This window comes from Ostrinia nubilalis, chromosome 17, assembly GCF_963855985.1.
Source record: "Ostrinia nubilalis chromosome 17, ilOstNubi1.1, whole genome shotgun sequence".
NCBI classification, from domain to species: Eukaryota; Metazoa; Arthropoda; class Insecta; order Lepidoptera; family Crambidae; genus Ostrinia; species Ostrinia nubilalis.
This window is the reverse complement of record NC_087104.1, coordinates 5,010,097-5,031,103: the sequence shown is the minus strand read 5'-3', so window position 1 is coordinate 5,031,103 and position 21,007 is coordinate 5,010,097. Positions and strand designations below refer to the sequence as shown.

At 34.3% G+C, this 21,007-nt stretch overlaps 2 long non-coding RNA genes across 2 annotated transcripts; both read right to left on the bottom strand.

The window, feature by feature from the left end:
• Positions 1 to 7,617: 7,617 nt before the first annotated feature.
• LOC135079888 (uncharacterized) lies at positions 7,618 to 12,739 on the bottom strand. Its single transcript, XR_010258913.1, has 3 exons — positions 12,548 to 12,739; positions 9,567 to 11,428; positions 7,618 to 7,707 (listed from the first exon to the last, which is right to left on the bottom strand). It is a non-coding gene; the product is annotated as an uncharacterized LOC135079888 (long non-coding RNA).
• A 512-nt stretch (positions 12,740 to 13,251) lies between these two features.
• Positions 13,252 to 14,658, bottom strand: LOC135079889 (uncharacterized). Its single transcript, XR_010258914.1, has 2 exons — positions 14,377 to 14,658; positions 13,252 to 14,176 (listed from the first exon to the last, which is right to left on the bottom strand). It is a non-coding gene; the product is annotated as an uncharacterized LOC135079889 (long non-coding RNA).
• Positions 14,659 to 21,007: the final 6,349 nt, after the last annotated feature.

Genomic DNA, 21,007 nt, shown 5'->3' with positions numbered 1-21,007 from the left:
ATCACATATTGAACATTTAGGTCAATTGAGTATTTACGAAATTTCAACTAACCCTCAGTTTCTTGATGAGGGCTTTTTTTTGCTTTAGTAACTATACCTAGTTTAAATAAATATAAATAATAATTACAATAAAAATATTTCAACGCGCGGGGTGGGATTTCAGGGCGTTGCCGAGTTTTAAAATAACATCTATAAATTAAATTAAAATAAATTTAAGTTACTAATCCTTAGTCGCTCCTAAAGCTTGGCGGTGCCTTTCGGTTTCACCCTGCGTAAGTATAAGGTATATAAAAAGAAAGATATGTATAAATGAATAAATAACAATAGATATTATAATGTACGAACATTATTGGGGTGCCCTTTCAGACGCATAACATTTTTCATCATAATTTAGTTTGGCATAACAGTATTTGCATAAAGTTTTTTCGCATAAACTTTGATATGCATAGTTTTCTAAATGCATAATGGTTTCTTAGGCATAATAATAATTTTCTCTAATTTTCAATACCATAATTTAAATAATCATAAATGTAAAGAACATAATTTTTATATACATAAAGTTAGTTTTTAATAAAATACTATAAACATATTTTAATTATTTATAACATTTAAAGTCATAAATATTGTCTATAAGAGCAACCAACATTGAAGAGTAAATAATTATGTATTTGTGATGTTGCGAACGATCCTCCTTCCACCTTTATACTTTTTCGGCCTATAGATTTGCAAAAACTAAATTCTCTGTATCATTGTCATTTTTGTTCTTAATTTTTGACCTGTCTCTTAGAAAACTTAAGCTCGTGAAAATACATTCTGTTTGATCTCGAATCCCTCTTATCTATTATAACGCACATATTTTACAGTCCACATTTCTTTTACAACATTAAGCTAGCCTGGTCTGAAATTATGTTGATCCCGACTGGCCGTGGTCTCTTCCACGTGGTACTAGTCTGCCCTATACTAGAGTGTAATTTAAAAGCCGGAGGCGCGGAGGGAGTGCGGTCCTCGCTCGCTGTAACATATATCCGGCAGCCGTGCGAGCTGGAGCGGCTGAGGCTGGTCGCCGAAGGCGACCAGCAAGCCGAAGCTGCGGAAGCGAGCATGGCATGCCGGGTATATGTTACGCCAGAGCGGAAGGACCGCACTTCCCGCAGCGCCGGAGATAAGGCAATCCTAATGCTTGCTTGCATGCTTGCTTGCTTGCTTGCATGCATGTTTCCTTGCTGCTTGCTTGCATGCTTGCTTGCTGCTTGCTTGCTGATTGCTTGCAGGCTTGCTTGTTTGCATCCTTGCTTGCATGCATGCTTACATGCTTCCTTGCAGCTTGCTTGCATGCTTGCTGTTTGATTGCATGCTTGCTGCTTGCTTGCATGCTTGTTTGCATGCTTGCTTGTCTATTTATATTTGTTAACTTATATTTTATATGTATAACATTTTTATATTTCATATTTGTTAAAATTATGGTTTTGCATATTATGAATGCTAATATTTATGGCATTGGTTTAGATGCCAATAAATGTTATGCCTAGAAATCGTTATTAAAAAAACAAGAATACAGAAAAAAGATATACTAAAATATTATTATAATAAAAGTGGTTATGGCAAAAAAAAATATGCCTTATGATTTATTCTGTATGAACATTATGCGAAATGATGAGTATGCCAAAAAACTTTATGCACTCTTAAATTATGACAATATTTTTTATGCAACCGAATATGGACCCACATTATTGCATGTCATGGAACTCTTTTTTAGCTTAAGTGCCACCATTGTAAGAAAAATATTCTAAAAAAATGTAATATAGCTGTTGAGTTTCTGAATAAACTAAATAAATAAAATGAATTTAGGCCCTTTCCAGGGCGCTTAGATACGTCCCAAATATAGCTTGCCTTATACCACCACTTCGGGACAACATAATTATGGGCTGGTGCTGAGAAGTGGCGGAAGAAACTAAGTCATCTTTACTTTTTTACCTAAATACCTGCATAGTAGTTTTCAATAACTGGTTTTGAAGACTTGTAAATTTGAAGACAGTGTCATTCGATAACTTCATTCATTAAAACCCACCAAAGGTTCTCGGAACTCCGCTATACATATTTATGAAGAAACACTGGACAAAGAGACAGAAAGTATTTAATGTTGAATGCGCGAGGAATCACAAATTAATTCTAGAAGTGAAAACACAAACCAGTTTTTATAGCTGCAAAAATGTATTATAGATAAAAAAGAAATTCTTTTGCATTGATCGAGCCTGTTTTAAATAGGTAGCAATCCTTATAAGAAACTAGCTGTGCCCGCGACTTCGTACGCGTGAAAAACCCTTATCACCTAGGGGTATGAAAAATAGTTCACTTTCAGATTTAATTATTAAACCTACACCATAGCGAATATAATACTAGTCTACACGCACGGTTAAGTCGTTTCGGAGGAGTTTTGTTACAAACACTGACACGAGAATTTTATATTACTAGAGAGATATGCTCGAACACAATCATTCAAATTGATTTTAAATTCAAGCACAGGAGAATCTCAAACTCAAGTCTCAGAGCCTTATTACAAAAAAAGTTAAACACACGTTGCATATTGGTTTAAAATGGCATTTCTATACTAAATGACAATTTAAACAAGTGTTCAACGGTTGTTTAACGTTGAACGGTCGTTTAACATTTTGTAATAAGCCGCTCATTGTTTTAAGATATTGCTGTTTCACTTTCACCTGTCTTTAAAAATTGATAAATCGATATGTGGAACTATCATATAGATGAGGCTCGTTTTCATTTCGCTGGCTTCCTTAAACAGGTTCGGCCGGATCTTTTGGATTTTACTATCGAATCTTTTTTTATGGTTGTATGTTATCCATTTTTGTTGCAATATAGAACCTATTACAACTGAATAAGATGTCACAATGTTTACATTATCGTGCTGTTGTCTGTACGTTGAACCTAAATCGTTACGCATTATGACTCAGTCCCAATTGATGACGACGATTGTCTGATGAATAACTAAGTAATGTTTTGGCATTTTTTTACAGAAATCCTACTAATATTATAAATGCGAAAGTTTGTATGGATGTCTGGATGTTTGTTACTCTTTCACGCAAACACTACTGAACGGATTTTGATGAAACTTTACAGTATTATTGTTTATAACCCAGAATAACATATACGTGGGTGAAGCCGCGGGCAAAAGCTAGTAAATAATATTCTAACTTGTTAAGTGTCTTGGAATACCAAAAAATAAAAAGGCTTTTTTTCTCAAACCCTTTCGCGTCCAAAAACCAACCAATCGAGAGATTATATCCAAAAACTAAGTACTTGTTTCTGGAAAACTAGTTAGGGAAATTAAGTAGGTAGGTAATTCATTTTACAGTTTTGTGTCAGAATATCGTAGGTATCTTAATTAATTACTTATTAACTAGTGCAGAGCTGGCATTGAATTTATTCCTTGCCCCGATTATGTTCTTTTGAACTCGCTAACGACGCTTAACTTCTCATTAACGACTCAAGATAGTTTAGTAAAATGCAAAATAAGATTGAATTAGGTAAATTACATCTTAAATGTGAAATTAAGTAAACTTTGATTTTCTTACTCAATTTTTTTAAAATAAATTAATTTTGTTGTAGAGTTCAATTAGTTTAAAAAAATACTTTAGAAAAGGACAAACTTTATTTAATCAAAGAAACTTGAAAGGGGTGAATTGCGCAATCCACCATTGTAAGGTGCCATGAATGCTTTTAATGACAAAAAAAGTTGTTTTGATTAAAGACGAAAAGTATGTATGAGTCATGTTGTGGTTTCTAAAAAAACCGGAAAAACCAAATACGCAAATAATTTGAATAGCACTTAACACTTGAAGAATATCAATAAATAACATAACACGATTATCATCATCATCATTTCAGCCACAGGACGTCCACAGCTGAACATAGGCTTCTCCCTATTGAATGCCAGATTGCGCGGTAGGTAGCGGCCTGCATCCAGCGCCTTCCTGCTACCTTTATGAGAACAAGATTAACAACAACATAAAAGAAAACACACCTATCATTCATAAAGGTTTCATAATACAGGTAATCGTAGCGTGTTCAATTACGTTTCAAGAAAATTTTAACCGCAGCATCAAGTCTCCAAAAATTTAAATTACGTAACTGAAGCTGACCACCCTCTTCCGTATTTTATAAAAGCCGCAATCTTAATGCTTAATCCATAAGTGCTGGTTTTGCATCTCTTTAGCAAGAAAGAAAGTGGTTGCGACTTGCGTTCCGCTAAACGCATGTGACCATGCGACAGTCGAGGCTTGACGCACTCCGGGCCTGACGCAATGACAGTTTTTTTTCTCTCTCGACAGTGGTAGTGAAATGAATAAAAAATAGTGCGTTGATATGTGGGATATGTGAGAATTACCAACAGATAATATTAAGGTAAGTTTTAGTAAAAAAATATTATTACAATGTTTGCCAGCGACGCCAAGTAGGTATGCTTATTTTGGTTAGTTGTAAAAATTTCAGGGCAAGAAATGGTGCAAGTAGGTACATTTCCAATATTTATTTTTCTTAGGAAATACTGATTCTTAGGGAAAGCTTAACGAGTACAGCATATGAATCTATTCTGAAACGACACTGAAACTTTGCACACTACGAAAATTAAATGCTGGATGCAGGCCGCTACCACCCCTGCTTATCTGGAAGTCATTAAGGAATATTCAGCAGCGGACGTCCTGTGGCTGAAATGATGATGATAAAATCACAAATAATCATCTCAGACATTCGTAATATGACCTATTTGTGTTATGTACCTATTTACCTCAGCTATTTACTGAAATAATATTAAAATTGTTTGTAGATAGACTCGTAGCTACAGATGCCAAGTGACATTCTCATGTCGATCATTGGTTTGCGATAGACTTTCTGTGAAAATAAAAATGTAGAGAAAACCTTGTCTCATTTTACAATCACGCTAACTTTTTAAATGCTTTAATTAGACAACTAAACGTTATAAAACTTATCCTACAATTAAATCGTCACGCAACGTCGTTACTGATGACGGTATCACTAATTGATACACCATGCCTCGTTGACAACTGGGTCAGTGATATCACACTATGTGTGACCTGCAGGTGAGTATAGACTAGACTACTCTAGTCACTAGAGCATTCCTATGTAGTGTCATATTCTAACAAAAGTGCGACGTTTGGTTCGTGATCCTTTAAAGGGTGAACACTACGAGTAGAACATCATAGAGCGGCTCGTTGTTCTGTTACAAGTAAATACTCACCTTAATACACCCTAATATATGCTTAAACACTCAAACTCGTGGGGGAAAAGTTACTATATACTTACTTGTACCTAATTTAAAATACCATAACCATAATATTCTAAACGCGAAAGTATGTAGTCGCTCGATAATAATAGGTGCATTATAAGAAAATATCGCAGCTTTTATTATGCATTCACGATATGTAGACTAGAAAATATTAGAAAACGCGATCGTTTCTTTCTAAATAAGTACCTATTAACCTAACATAGACTCATAAAGTATATCTCAAATCTACTATTAGTTTAGTATAGGTGTAGAAGCTTAATATCTGTGCGAAAGAACTCTGACTGTCCGAAGGATTTTTCCGTTTTTTTTTTACGCCTAATTAAAAACAAATGGCAAAAGCGAAATGGCAGCATGAACGACAGGAATAGGTAGTTCGTTTCAACCATATTACGTCCACTGCTGGACAAAGGTCTCCTCCAAGGATTTCCATAACGATCGGTCCTGTGCTGCCAAGTACTTCCCGCGACCTTCACCAGATCATCGGTCCACCTAGTGGCCTGGCCGTCTGTACGCCTTCGGGATCGTGGTCTGGTCACCACTCGAGAGCTTTTCCATCCCAACGGTCATCAGCTCTGCGAGCTATGTCTGATTTGAGAGTCACCAAACCATTATGGTCAAATGACCCACTGACACCACAGAATATTATAATAGATGACACTAGAATACCCACGCTTTATTAATGGTTTGTTCGTTATTTTTCGGACAGTTAATTTACATACTGGTTTAGACAAAGATTTTTATCAAATGACAACTGAACAAAGAACGATTAGAGTTAGATTTATTATTTGCCTATAATTACATTACCTAAATTGTAATCCGGAAATATAGTAGTTTTTACTTTTACTGACACATTTTCTCACATTAGCAAAAAAGAACAAACAAAGCCAGTTCTCTTGGATAAATATTTACTAGCGAATACGTAATTCCAAAAGAAAGTTTTGGTTTTTAGGTGAACATGACATAGTTTAATGTATTATACCTACCTACCTATTGTAAATTATGCAAATGATATCTCAATCATAATATCGCAGATAAATTACAAGCTGGAGTTGACATCAATTGAGTTAATTTACAACGGAAATATAATGATCATTAAGTACGTACTCACTACTCATATTATAGCTACATTTATACCATACCCCCCTTATTAATAAAAAACCTGGGACGAAAAGTGGATTAAAATTACATTTCCATAGTTACTAAATGACAATTTAAACCAGACTTTTACTATGGTGTAACTTTTATTATTACCAATACCTACTTACGGCAGAAAAAACTCTTCGTTAAAGTTTTTTGGCACATAGTAAAAAAAATAGAATTTATAATTAATGTTAGTAGCTGTTTTTCGATCCTTCTTCTCCTCCTCTGACGTATTCTAGAGACGTTTTTTGTAATGTAGATTCATGCAATGTGAAATTCGATTCAAAAATATAACTCGATCATGTTTCCAAGTCCAATAGTACCTACCTACCCAAGTGTTCTCTTGTTTTAAGCAATTAATTAAACGTCCAATATTCTATTTTCCAGAACAATGAGCGTCATCCGAAGCACTCTCCTGGTTGTTGTGCTGCTGTCACTGATGGCATCATGTGATGCCAACTTTTTGGAGGACATCATTGGTTTCATGTTCGGAGGGAAGAATAAAATGCGAAGCATGTCCGAGATAATCACCGACTTCTTAGACGAAGTGTTCCCAAAAGATGACAAGGACACAAAAGCCATGAAGAACATCTTCACCATGTACAACGAAGATGGAAACAACTTGTTTAGCAGTCAATATTCGGGAATGGACTATTTGTCAGAGGATTAATTTTCTTCAGAAGTATAGGGCTCGTACACATAAACATGGTACCTACGTGAAACGCCACGTCGTATGTTACGAGCCCTTACACTTATTACCACGTACCTACATACAAACGACTGAACCCTATGTATTAAGATGTTAAGTATTTATTGTTATTTATTGTAACTTATTCTTAGCAATAACTTTAATTAAATAAAACAATCTTGGTATGAGTACTTTTTTCACAAAATGAGAAAGGAGCACGTTGTCTAAGTAGTGCATAGAACATAGCATTGGAACCAAATATCTAAATGGTTCATCATAAAGGAATAAAATGTTAGACATTAAAAAACATTTCTGTACGTACGAACTCCTATTTCAAAAGTAGCTGCAAAGTTCGACACCTAGGGTTTTTGTGTTCGATAAAACCGAAGAGTTAGACTAAAATACAAATTAAAATTTAGTTAGTTTAGAAAACAAGATGTAAAAGGTTAAAACGATGATTAAAAGCAAATTCAATAAGTAGCTATTAATTTAATTTTGATGCTTGCCTCAATAACATAGCTTACATCTTCATGGGACACAGGACACAGGACCGGCTCCACTAGAAAAAGTTGTTTTTATTTTATTAAATGGGTCATTCTACGAAGAGGCCGTTTTTTGTTCAGGTGAAATTACTTGTAAAATAATTTGTCTTCGTTTAGTTATGAACTTCTATAAGCAAAAGTATACTTAGTAGCTTCAAAAAATATGTGAAGAAACATAAAAGACATTTGTTTTATTAGATTTTTTCTGCCGACAGTATGTGACATATCACGCTCTGTCGACTGTTATGAACACGGCTTTTCATGTTTGCATACCTGCAAAAAAAAACCCGTTCATTAAAATGGGATAACAATTCGTGATAAGTAAATCAGACATACTCAAGACTATATCTATTAAATATCAATAAATTTCGATCTGAAAATAAGAAATTACCGACGATTCTACAACTGTTATAAGATTTTTGACACACCTGTCGACTGTTGAAGTTTCTACCAAAAGATGAAGAAAATTTAATGGTGGGAACATTAATTTATATTTTATGACAACACCTCAACCCACTTGTTATTGTATAGAGACCTTTTTTTCTGCAAAGAGAATATTGCACCAGTTTATTATATTTTAAGAGTGGTTCTACATCATCTCAAAGTTGAAGTGTCACTTCTAAAAGACACATAATTAAAATATGTTACTTATTGGAGATGTTTTTATCACATGCCCTTGTTCAAATGTGGAATTATTTACTGTGCCTAGATTATTTACAATCTAACTGCAAAATTAAAACCACAATTTTCAAATTACTTCAAATTGTCATTTCTGTCTATGTCACACTTGTCTATAGTTTTGTCGACAGAAATGATATATTCATGCTTTTAATATTGTTTTCAATTCCTGACTCAAACAGAAGGGTGTTTTATTGTGTGTGTGATATGTACGTATCTGTCTGTGACATCGTGGCACTACAATTATCCATGCTTCCGTCTAAATTATTAAAGAATTTTAAAATAGCGCTATCAGACAGAAACATTATTGTTTAGCTTTTTTCTGCCAGTTATGCATATTATTACGACTTTAGGGCTCGATATTTGGTCAATACTATCAAGAGCGTTTCGTTCTTTGAAAATTATTCAATAAAAACATGATTGTTAGCAATGAGAATTGCAAATGCAATTACTTTTTATAACATGAAACATTAGTGATTTCAAAATAAAAAAACAGTAGTTCGTGATTTTTTTTGTGCTATATTTTTACTTTTTTATAAATTTTATTACAAAATCGGTAGAACGAAACGTATTTGTTTTGATCGCTCTGTTAATATTGCCATGCATGAAGTATTGCATGCAACATTTTTTTTATTTATATAAAACATTTCTGAGACTCAGTTTGAAGTATTTGACGATCTTCCTAATTCCGCAAAACAAAAACGCATTCATTTAATGTCATCGTCTAGTGATGAGGCTATTTTTTTAATCGTCGACAGAAATGATTTATTTTCTGACGACATCGTTTCTTATTTTTTTAATTCTAAACTTTTGATTACCTTGAATTATTTGAGACTGAGAACTAGTTTTTAACGTTAAAGGCTATAATATTACGGCTTGATTTTGTTTTAATTTTTATAATTCTTAGGACCTATAACACAAAGTGTCACATTTGTCGATTTTAAGGTCACTTCTGTCTATCACATTATTTAAAAAAAGTTCATTTTAAAATTGAATAATTAAGTTTGATCTCTGTCGTTATTTTTTATAAGATTCTTTATGTTAGACAAATATTTTTGATACCATAAATAATTAAAAAAGTGGATTTTACTTTTTTTTTCGTTTCACCTACCCTATCGTAGAATGACCCAAATAGATAGTAACAACGCCGTCATTTTACATATCCCGACATACGATACGTTCCCCTATTTCTACACACCTGGTCACCCCTCGATGGGGTGCAGGCGTCACTATTTTGTGCTTCAATTTTTGTTTGCTCTCTTCATCAGTCACTTCAGGACTGTCATTTCCCGGAGGATTGAAGTCAACATCATTGTCATTTCCTGACGGATTGAAATCAACATCATTGTCACCATCTGATTCGGATCCAGGCTTATACCACGGGGGAGGCCTGCGCGGATTTGTAAAAGGCCCATTCACATAACCACATTCCAATCTTCCCCCTTTCAAACGGCAATTCTGGCCAAGTTCAACTTCATGATCTTTACTCGCAGGCCTCCCTACGTTTCTGTTAAATCCACAAAGGACTCTATCATCGACAACTTTACATAACGTACTGTCAAAATCGTAGGGACAGCATCGATTTCTAGGTCTCACATTGGGTGCCTCATTAAGGTTGTCATTTTCTGGTAGTCCTGGGCTAAGAGATTGTGGTTGATTCTGATTTTCGTGGTTAGTTCGCGGTTGACAATTTCGTGTCGTTACTAAATTTACAAGTCTGAGGTATACCTGAAAAAATTGCAACTCTTAAGAACAAAATCTACGAGTATCCTTTACATCCTTTATAATCAAGAAACGAACAACTACTGCAACGAACCATAACAAATCCGACATAGCTATTCAGCATGTCTCTTATCACAAATCACAGTGCGTTTCGATTACTTACCTGCTACTCGGGATTGATTGAAAGAATGTAGAGTCAACAGTATAATTTTGTAATAATGAATAGGTAAGTATTATTGTGCGAAACATAAGAATTTGGTTGATACATGTCAGACAGAAAATGTACTCAAAGCGATCCGCCATGACCATGATTCATGCAAAAGTGGTAGGATCAATAGGATAAAACAATAATTAAAACCAGACAAAGATCAAAATCTAAATTTTCAATGTCGTCGTTCGTGATCTGTCGCAGCACGACTGAACATTTGGACATCAACATTTCATACAATCATAGAATAGAATTAGTACTTGAGGCATAGTTATCAGACATATTGTACAACTTCATCCGATTCTTTTATTTGCTATCGGAGACAGTATCTACTAGCTGGCGAAGACTGGATTTATACATTAAAACAATGGCTAATAGAACAACATTATTTTATTTCAGTAACCATTCCACAGTTCGTCTTACAAATTTATTTTGAATACCCAAACCATCCATATTTATGAGACTTAAATCCACTTTGTCAATATTGATTTTATCAACATCTATAGCATTATCTTTGAATAGTTTTCCCCAATGTTCATTATCCTTGAGAGCGTGTTTCGACCAATTCCATAGCTGACGTCGTACTGCTATTTTTAAGGACTTTCTTCTTTTTTCTTTTTTTGGTTTGTCTTTAACTTTTTGATTGCTCGGGCCAGGCAAATCTTTAGACACAGGAGTCGGAGGCGGAGTTTTCCAGACCTTTGCAGCATCTACGTAAGTTTGCTTGTTCTTTTCACTGACCACTGCTGGGTACACTTCTTGAGTTACAACACCCCGATTTTTTAATTTCTTATGGACCTCTTTATGTACCTCTGGCTTAGGGGATTTATCTCTGCGTCTCTCTGTCTCTATAACAGGCACCTTTCCCTTGCTTATGTTTTGTTTTAAGTCCAAGATGCTATTTTTTCTTACATGCGTATTACTGTTTTGTTTTGTGGGTGCGTTATTGTGCTTCAGGCCAGGAATATTGTATGGGAATAAACCAGGTATGTTTAGAGGTCTTACTGCTGCACGGGATTGTGACTGTGACTTATTGGCGTTTTTTAAATTCTGCGCACTGTTACTTTTCTTTCTCTCCGGCCGAGGCGAACGTTTACGCGAAGTATCTGACGAATGGAGAGATTCACTACCTGCAAAAAACAATCAGTGTGAAACGCTTAGACACAAAGCACGTTGTTGTGACTAGGTTGACTATTTTAATCATACTCTTACGTCGAAAACAACTTAAAGCGATCATTTTAATATTAAAAAACTAATTTAGGTAGTAAAAATTGATCTAGAATAATTTCTTGATATTATCAATTGAAATCTTTGAGAATTTCCTTAATGCGTCATTTAGCTTAGAAGTAGATGTATTTATTTTTCTATTTTCATAATCTCTTAAAATTTTATTTAATTTCTCTTTGCTCATATTTTTTGGGTCAAACTTTGATTTGTTTGAAAGTCTTGATAAGGACACTTTTTTATCATTATAATCTTCAATCATTTGGTTATACAGCTTTCCCTTGGAACTTGTCAATGAAAATTTCTTTTTTAGTTCAGCAACATCCAGCTCTTTAAATTTATCTATAATTCTAAGTGACAAACTATTTCTTCTCTTCTTTTTTGCCTCTTCGTAATCTGTTATGAGTTTCTCAAGTTTCTCTTTGTTCAATTTCTTTTTCTTATATTTTGATGTGGTTGACCCGGATAGAGACAAATTACCCTTTCTGTAATCTACAATCATTTTGTCTAAAGCTTTTGTCTTCGATGGCGTCAAAGGGTACTTCTTTATTATATCTTCAACGTTTTTTCCTTCTAATAAATCCAAATCTTTAATTGATAATCTACTCAATCGCTTCTTATTTCTATAAAAGGTTACAACACTAGGAGGCTTTTTTGGCTTTTTTTTAAATAGACTCAATATTGCACTAAACTTCATTGCAGCATAATTGTTATCGAATTTGTTAGAAATGCTCTCGTAAAGCTTCTGCATTTTGATATTCTATGTCGTGGCAGGAACATCCAGTAGTATCTAGGATTTTCGTAATTATTCTGCTATCCTTTCTTGGATGTCCTGAATGAAAGGAATATTCGATGGAAACGCAATCACTTTTAATAGATCTAAAGTGCGATTCTACTTGCAAATCTTGAAAACTTAGAGATATTGAAAATACGACATTATCCGATAATGTCCCAATCATACTCGTCTCAAATTTACTTAAAAATTACCTATCATTAAGTTTCTAAAAAACTAACACACAACTTACTTTTATTCCTTCCAATACACATGGTAAAAACATCGCTCTAGGCATATTGCTTTTATTTTACGTCAGACACATTTTTCATACGCAGAAAATATGTTATATCAAGTGGTTTTTAAAACTATCCCATGTTTTTTTCTATATTTACTCATTTTTCACTTACAATTTTTGGGGAACGGTAATGTAATCATGTCAGTGTCAAACGCTGATGTCATGATTTCCTTCTTTTAGAAAAGGTTTTATTGCCAGGTTTAGAAACTGCTATGAAGGTACCATAAGGCGTGTGTATCGGATATCCAACATTGCGAGGTTCTGCGTGGTTGCTCGTGAATACCGCGAGTATGTAACCTTGCAATGCCGATGCATACCTTTGAATAGTATGTTGCAAACTGAAAGTCTTATTTCCGTAAATAGGATTCGCTATTTACCTTTAAAAATGTTTCAATTGTTTTAACGTATTTCGCATATTTATCATCACATCTCAGTCGGGTGACTCTTCTATGATCTGAGGGTGACTCAGACCAAACGGCCACGCGGACCCACCCAAGTAATAGCTCGAGGAGTGAGTATAATTAGTGATCAAGGAACCTTGCGCAGTCAGATATTATTAAACCGCCTGAAAAATTGGCCTAATTATGAATAAAACAATATAATATTTTGATATTAGTAACACACGTACTTAGGAGGAAGTGAAGTCATTAAATTAAATATAATAAGGCACAACGACAAACTTTATTGTACTGACATTATTAGAAGCAAGTTATAAAATGAATCATTTTCTGAAGACTTTTCTGGTAATGCTGGAAATTGACATTCTGGTATTCTTTAATTCATCAATTAAAGGCTCTAAGGGTCCCAGTCTAGATGGCAATGAAAACGGAAGTTTCAAACTCTTTTTCTTCTGTGCCTCATAATTTGTCAACATTTGGTTCATTTGCCCCTTGCTTATTCGTCTTGAACTGAATTTAGAATGGTGTGATAGATTTGAAAAGGAAAATTTATTTTTCTTATAATCATCCACCATTCGTTCTAAAACTCTGTGTCTTGAACTAGTCAGTGAAAATTTCTTTTTCAATTCCGCTGGCTCCATACTTCTCAGTTTTTCGATGATTTTCGATGACCTAGTTTTACTGTTCTTTTTAATTTCATCGTAATCCTGTATTATCTTATTGAGTTTCTCTTTGTTAAGTTTCCTTGTCCTTATCTTAGATTTGTTTGGCAACATAGTAACAGAAAGGCGTCCTTTCTTATAATCTTCAACCAATTTATCTAATACTTTGGCTTTTGATGGTGATACAGAAAATTTCTTTCCCAGTTCACTTGCGTTCATTCCTTTTATCAGGTCTAAATCTTCGAGGTAAAGCTTCGTCATTTTCTTGTTTTGATTAGCTAGCGATGTTCTACTACGATCTTTACTTGGTAATATCTTATCTTTTATGCTGCCTAGATTAATTCCGACGACTTCATATTCGTGGAGTTTGGGGTCTGGCACTCCGAAGACTTTCTTCTTGACACACCTCTTAATTCTTCTACAAAAAAAACGGCAAATCTTCTTTATGCATGCTTTAGGTCCGCATCTTTCGCTACAAGTTTTCTTTTTCTTTCTTATTGCTATACGGTCTCTTCTGGGTTCAACTAAATTGAAGGAATATTGAGGACGATATGGTTATTTATCACTGTTTAAATTATGTACGAATGAATACTGTATATCAATTTTTGTGTGAGATGGATCGAGTCCAGGTACAATACAGAAGTTTTGGTTTTCAATTGTATGTCTTACATCTTTATTAGGATTACTTTCAGCAGTCGTGTTTATTGCTAAACTTTGAACTTACTTTTCTTGGTGCGACACATAATATTATTAGTTTCCTGGTTTTAGACATATTGAAGATTGTTACTTTATATTTCCTCCAGCAACTACATTTTGCATATGGTTAAGTATATCTGCAAGTAAGAAATGTTTCTATATTTTCAATTGTAAATATTTGTATCCATTTTAACTTTCCCACACAATTTCTGTTCTGATAAATAACAGACAACGTCATCTCGTGAGATTTATTTTATAATGCTCGACCATGACCTTGTGGCCAGTCTATCAAGAAGATCTGGTTTAAAAAGTTCGCGCCATAAATTATTTTAAACTTTTTGGAGTTTCATTTACGTTAGCTCTAATCATATGACGCATTAAAAGATAATGGCCATTAATTACCCAGAATCGCCAGAAACTTGATTTTATGTGACGTTTTTATTAAACCCTAGTCTGTTTTGTAAACCCTACTCAATAATAATTAATTTTACAGATTAATTCACATAATATAGTTTCCGCCGATGCATCCAATGACTTTTTAAATTAAAATGTTTATACGAGTACTGGTAAGTAGGTATGACCTAAGTTAGATTAAATTATATAATTTCTTATAGGTACTTAAAAAATTAAATATTTTCAGAACTTCATAATATTTACAAAACTATTGATAATATCACAATGTGAACCTAAACTGGGTCCAGTCCAGTTTGATCCACTTACACTAGATATCAGCAATCCCATGGTTGAACGACCACCACCAGTTCCTATTGCTGCCATCGGACTGCGCTCTGACAGCCCTGAGGAAGAACCAGGACGACCCTGCCATGGCTATGACTTCGACGAAAACAATTGCAAACTTGTAAATAACAGAGTTCTGTGTGGCTATAATAAAAATACGGGCGACATTAAAAACAAAGAGAATATCGTGGATATGGGAAATGGGTGTCGAATGAGAGGTGACAGGATTGAATGCGGCTACGTCACTGGTCCTTTCGAGGGTATTCGACGTCCACCACCGTTGGCTAATGGTGGAGAAGACGCGAAACAAAATCCATCCAGAACGTCATTAGAAAAAATGCCGTTAATCAAGAAATTGCGTGCTGCATCTGTAATGACAACTTCAACTGAAAAGATTAAACAAATTACTATGAAATTAAAATCATTGTTATTGTCAAATTCTTCAAAAGATATAAATGTGACCTTCAATCTGACAGACACAGCTAATTCAACACTAACAAGTACAGCTACAGAAGAAACTTTAAATATAAGTGATTCAACTACTACAGAAAGATATAGTTCATCATTACCAACAGCGACTCTCACATTATCAAACAATATAACTACTGATGTAATAAACGGTAATGACTCCAATTCAATAAATATAATAGATAACACCTCAGAGATATCAAGCATAAACACAACAAAACAGGTTGAAGCAGTTTATGAATATACATCAACAAAAAGTGATACTACTAAAAGCGAATCAGCATTAACAACCAAAAAAAGCATTTTTAAAGATAAAATCAAAATTAAAAGAAGAAAAACATCGCAAGACAAAATTGGGCAGCCCGTGACTCTTTGTGTTGAAAAACAAGACCGAATAGTCTGCTACGACGATCATTTTTTAGTAAATAAAAGTAAAACTATTTGAAATTTTAAATTATCACACAAAAATAACAAATCCTGTTGCCTTGGAAGAGACGAATACCTAATGGTTTCATCGGGATTGTTCTAGGATCAATCTACATATTAGGTCTATAAAAGTGAAACGTCACTGATTGACTGACTGACTCCACTCACTCATCACCAAATCTCAGAAACTACAAGTGCTAGGAGTCTCTATTTGGGGGTTCCTTTTAGAACGGTGCTCACTAAGAACGGATTTTACGAAACTCCGCCCCTAAGGGTTAAAACGGGATCCACGCGTAACTAAGTCGCGGGCGGCTGTAAATCAAATAAAATTAACAACTTTCCTAGCAATTGTGATTTACTAGATAGGTATGGATTTAAGGATATATTCAAAAACTTTACATTCTTTACTTAAAATGAGATAATGTTACAAACATCCATACATCCTCACAAACTTCTATAATAGATATTAAGATGCATCTCAAGTCTTATCCCTGTGCCCGACGTGATTAACGTGTCAGAACTAAATCCATTAGGTATATATGTAAAGTTATTTTGTTTTTGTGGTTTTAATTACCATACCTACCTTTAAAGTATGGTTAATTTGATACTTAGCGATGATCCACAACTTGTTTTGCGCTATTATTTTAATGCCTCTCCTAAATACTAATGCCGCAAATTTTTTATCAAAACATACCTATTCACGATTAATCACTTACGAAATTGTATTATGGCTGTTGATATTTCCTAATATGTAGTTGTAGAAGAAAGGAGATGGAACTTGAGAAAAAATACTTAATTTTAAATAAACTTGAAAAAATCGAACTCCCTAAGGCCCAGTTTTTTGGTTCTTAGTTAAAATAACTAATTGTTAAATTTTGCTACCAATGGTTAAATATTAACAAAATATAAACAAATAGTTAAATTATGTACTAAAAATCAAGTTAACCATTGTTAAAAAACATTTTTTCTGATATTTAACCACTTGTCATTTGACATCTGTCAAATTTGACCATTGGTTATTTTAACTGTGAATCAAAAAACTGGGCCTAAGGCGGGAAATTTAGTTTGAAAAGCGATTCTAATCTCTAAGAAATTAAAAAAATACTTACTCTCTTTCCTTGTTAACCCCATAATAATGTAATTTTATTTTACCACCCACGATGTGGACCGTCGACCTCATAAAGGTTGCATGAAGGCCCTGGATGCAAGCCGCTACCAACCGGTCAATATGAAAATTATTAGGGGAGGCATATGTTCAGCAGTAGACATCCTGTGGCTGAAATGATGATTATGATTAATGGTAATGGTGATGATCAATTTTATCTATTACTCAAAATTGCTTTAAAAGGGCAACAAACTATTTTTTTGTGTTAATACATCATCATAGTCATCATCTTTAATACTTTTCAAATCCTTTGAAGTTGAGATCAACCGGTCATTGATTCCAAGCGAGAACGATTGAGATTCATGACAGACAGTTTAATAGAGCTCGACCGTTGGCCATCCGTCAGCCATCCCGCGGTCAGTCATCCCCGTCCAGTAAGGTAAACAATTTTCAACTTTGTGGTTTTTGAACCAACACTTTAATCAACACCTCTTTTTTTTTTATGTGATAGGAGGCAACCTCTGATTGGCATCTGTCATCCACTTTACACTTTACACTGGAAGAAAATGAAATTATGGATCATGGAATGAATGGAAATTTTTAGGGCTTTTTCCCAAGGAAACATCAGGTTTTTGCGGGATCCCTTTTTAGTAGTAAGGGATCCGGTAATTTGGACCAGTTTTTTTCAATCCCATTTTACACATAGTTTTCTTTTGTTTTTGCTAATGTTCATGGTATATAATTAAAGAGAAATTATTCAACTTACTATTTCATAGGTATTAATCAACACCATTGTTGTATATTTAGCACAAATCAACAAAATACGAGTTCAGAGCATCGGTCCAATTTAGCCAACCGGTTCGATAATTTGTACCACAGGGTTACTAAATTGGATTTCAATAAATTTCAAGCCTATAAAAAAACAATGGCAAAATTTTATACGATACATTCTTAACAAATTAGGTAACGAAAAGGAACAGTAGTTAATAACATAGACAATCGATATTGTTTTACACGTTATCACGATTTTGAGTAAAAGTTTTGTAATTCCAATTATCGTAACGCACAGTTGTACCTAATCTACTTTGCCAGTCTTTTGCTTTCATTTATTGTTAGTCAAACATAACTACGCTATTATAACTTCAAAATATGATTTACTAAAAAAAAATTCAAAATCCTTTGGTACAGTTCCATACAACTTGATGTGGTACAATTTAGCCGACTAGGTGATAGTGCTTTTAAAAAATCGGTAAAAAATTTAGCTTATAAATACCGAAAAATGTTTCAAATAATTGTAATCCACACTAATTTACGCTTCTAAATAATACATTAGAAACACCCTGTGATTCAATTTAACAAAATTACAAACTAAACATGCATTGTCAAAAGTTACTTGAAAACAATGAAAAAATACTTTTCAAAATAAAACACACGTGTTCGTTGTCACGGCAAAAACCACATGACCGATATTAATTGAATTTAATGTGTATCGCTGAGTGTTGCAATTACAGACATTCAATAAATACTTTACGAAATATGAGGGTGGTACAATTTACCCGGCGGTACAATATACCGAACTCTCCCCTATGTAGGTAGCTATGTATTTTGCAGTGTCCCCCAAAAAACCGATCCTTTCGAATTTGCTATTCGGTTTTGTCATTAAACTGGACCAGTAAAAACAGGATCCAGATTTATTGCAAAAGTTTCTTCAGAAAGTCCGAAAAAAGTTATGCGAGGTTTCGAATTTTGCCATCCCATAACTTAGTTCCTGGTTGGTACGTTGATGGTGAGAAGAGCTGTGGGTTTGAAGAGCTACACAGGATCTACATTGCAGAAGTGGGAACAAGAAGTGATAATTGTCCTGAAACCATTACCCAATCCCGAAGGGATACAATAATTATTAGCACCTCTGAGACCAAGTAGATTACTTTAATTAAGAATGTATTCAAAAGTCATAATATTAATTGTTTTGAAAACACTCTAGAGACGAATTGTTGAAACTCGTTTATGGGCATGATACGAATGTTTGCTTTATTGATATTATTATACCTACGCAATATGTTTATTAATGTATCGTTTGGTTTTTCTTGTCTCGTGGGATTCACCACAAACAGGAAATAGATGATTCAACGTAAGATTACGGCGCGAGGAGACGCGTAAAAAATATTCCAAATCACGCACTATCCAAATATTGCGATTTAATAAAAATCTATTCAATATAACTTCGGTCGAATTCGGAACATAAAAATGTAAAAGCCTACTTTATAAAAATAGACTAACCAACGATGTCAGGTTTCGTCTATGTGCACAAAACTCGTCTCTACATTTTATCAAAGCTACAAATATTTGAGTAACCTGCAAAAATAGGGCGTAGGTACAGCACTGATAAGAATCTGAATGTTCCTAGAACGGTTAGATCCTGTCTAAGAATAAATGCTACTCCTTCCTTTTAATTGACAAAAAGACCACAACAATAAAATCTTAATATTAAAATTCTTCTACGTTTCGCTCCCCCAAGGTTTTCCACAATGCATGTTACTGCGCTGCCCGCATCCAGGCTCTTCCCGCGACCTTTAACAGATCGTCGGTCCACCTAGTAGGAGTCCTGCCCACGTGCGTTTTCAACCTACTCCTTTTAAACGGCTGGACCGATTTAGTTGGAATTTTGTATGTATATTTTAAAGGGTTATGGTTTGAGAATAAAAATATAAATAAAATAAAGACATACACAAGAATAAAAATAAAAACATATAATTATAATACAGTAAAGACCCCAAGGCCAAATTTATTCGTATGTATTAAATTAGTCAAATAGTTTTTTACTTTGTGAAATTCCTACTCTTAAAGCTACTCAAGGCTAAATGAATCAACGTACTAAAGACAAACTGATGACAATTTTTCTATGAACACTGAACATTAAAAGCATTACAAAGAATCTTTAGTTGTTGATAATTAAATCTTAAGATGAAATTCAGTTATGTCATGAATTGCATCAGTAATGTGCAACGAAGGGCCATGTCTAATGTATGATTAAACTTGATCACCTTGACAATGTGCTCTTAAAGCATCATTAAAGACATGCGGTTTAATAAAAGAAACAGTATACACTATAACAGATAATTGTGCTTTAAGTAACCTTTTTTTTATGCATAACAATTCCCTTGAGAAGACACCGACTCTAGTTCGCTATCCCTCAACAGGGTGCGCAATGCAGGGAAATGCCTAAAAAAGGAAGTATCTCTATGTTTCACTGTATGTATTTTTTAAACAGTAAAAAAAATTTACATAAGTAAAATATAGTAGAGCCTCCTCACCTTTCACAGGCAAGGCTTTTTAGGATTGTGCGTTTAAATTCGAGCGCCTTATCCCGGAAAATATAATTTTCTCGTTTGGCTGTTGAATGTCGCTGGAGCCTGTTCGCTTGATTCCTTTTACTACCTCTTATTAAGAAGGAAACTCAATTATGACGCGCCAAGGATTGTGAGTTGAATGATAACTTTTCTAAAACAGTTAATAAACCGGCCCAAGCAACGGCACCGCACGACACCTCCAAAATATACGAAAGTCTATCGAAAACCAGAAAAAAACCGTTTTTCTAATTATGTAAGCACGACGGTTGACGGCCGCCTGGCCAAGTGGTTAGCGTGTTTGCTGCGAGTATTCCAGAGGTCGCATATTCCATTCCCGGGTCCGTGGGTTACGGCCCCGATGTAATTATGATCCCTCGTGGATTGGAAAAAAACAATTTATAACCATTTTTCATGGCCCAAGCATAATTAGGAAGTTATTGACTCTGTACCTTAGCGACTATCTGCACGATAATTAAGCAAATTTAAATAAATATAAAAAAATCCATGGCTCGAGTTATACACCCGCGTCACATAATATAAGTTTTGAACCCATAACCGCGTGCTTTGCGATC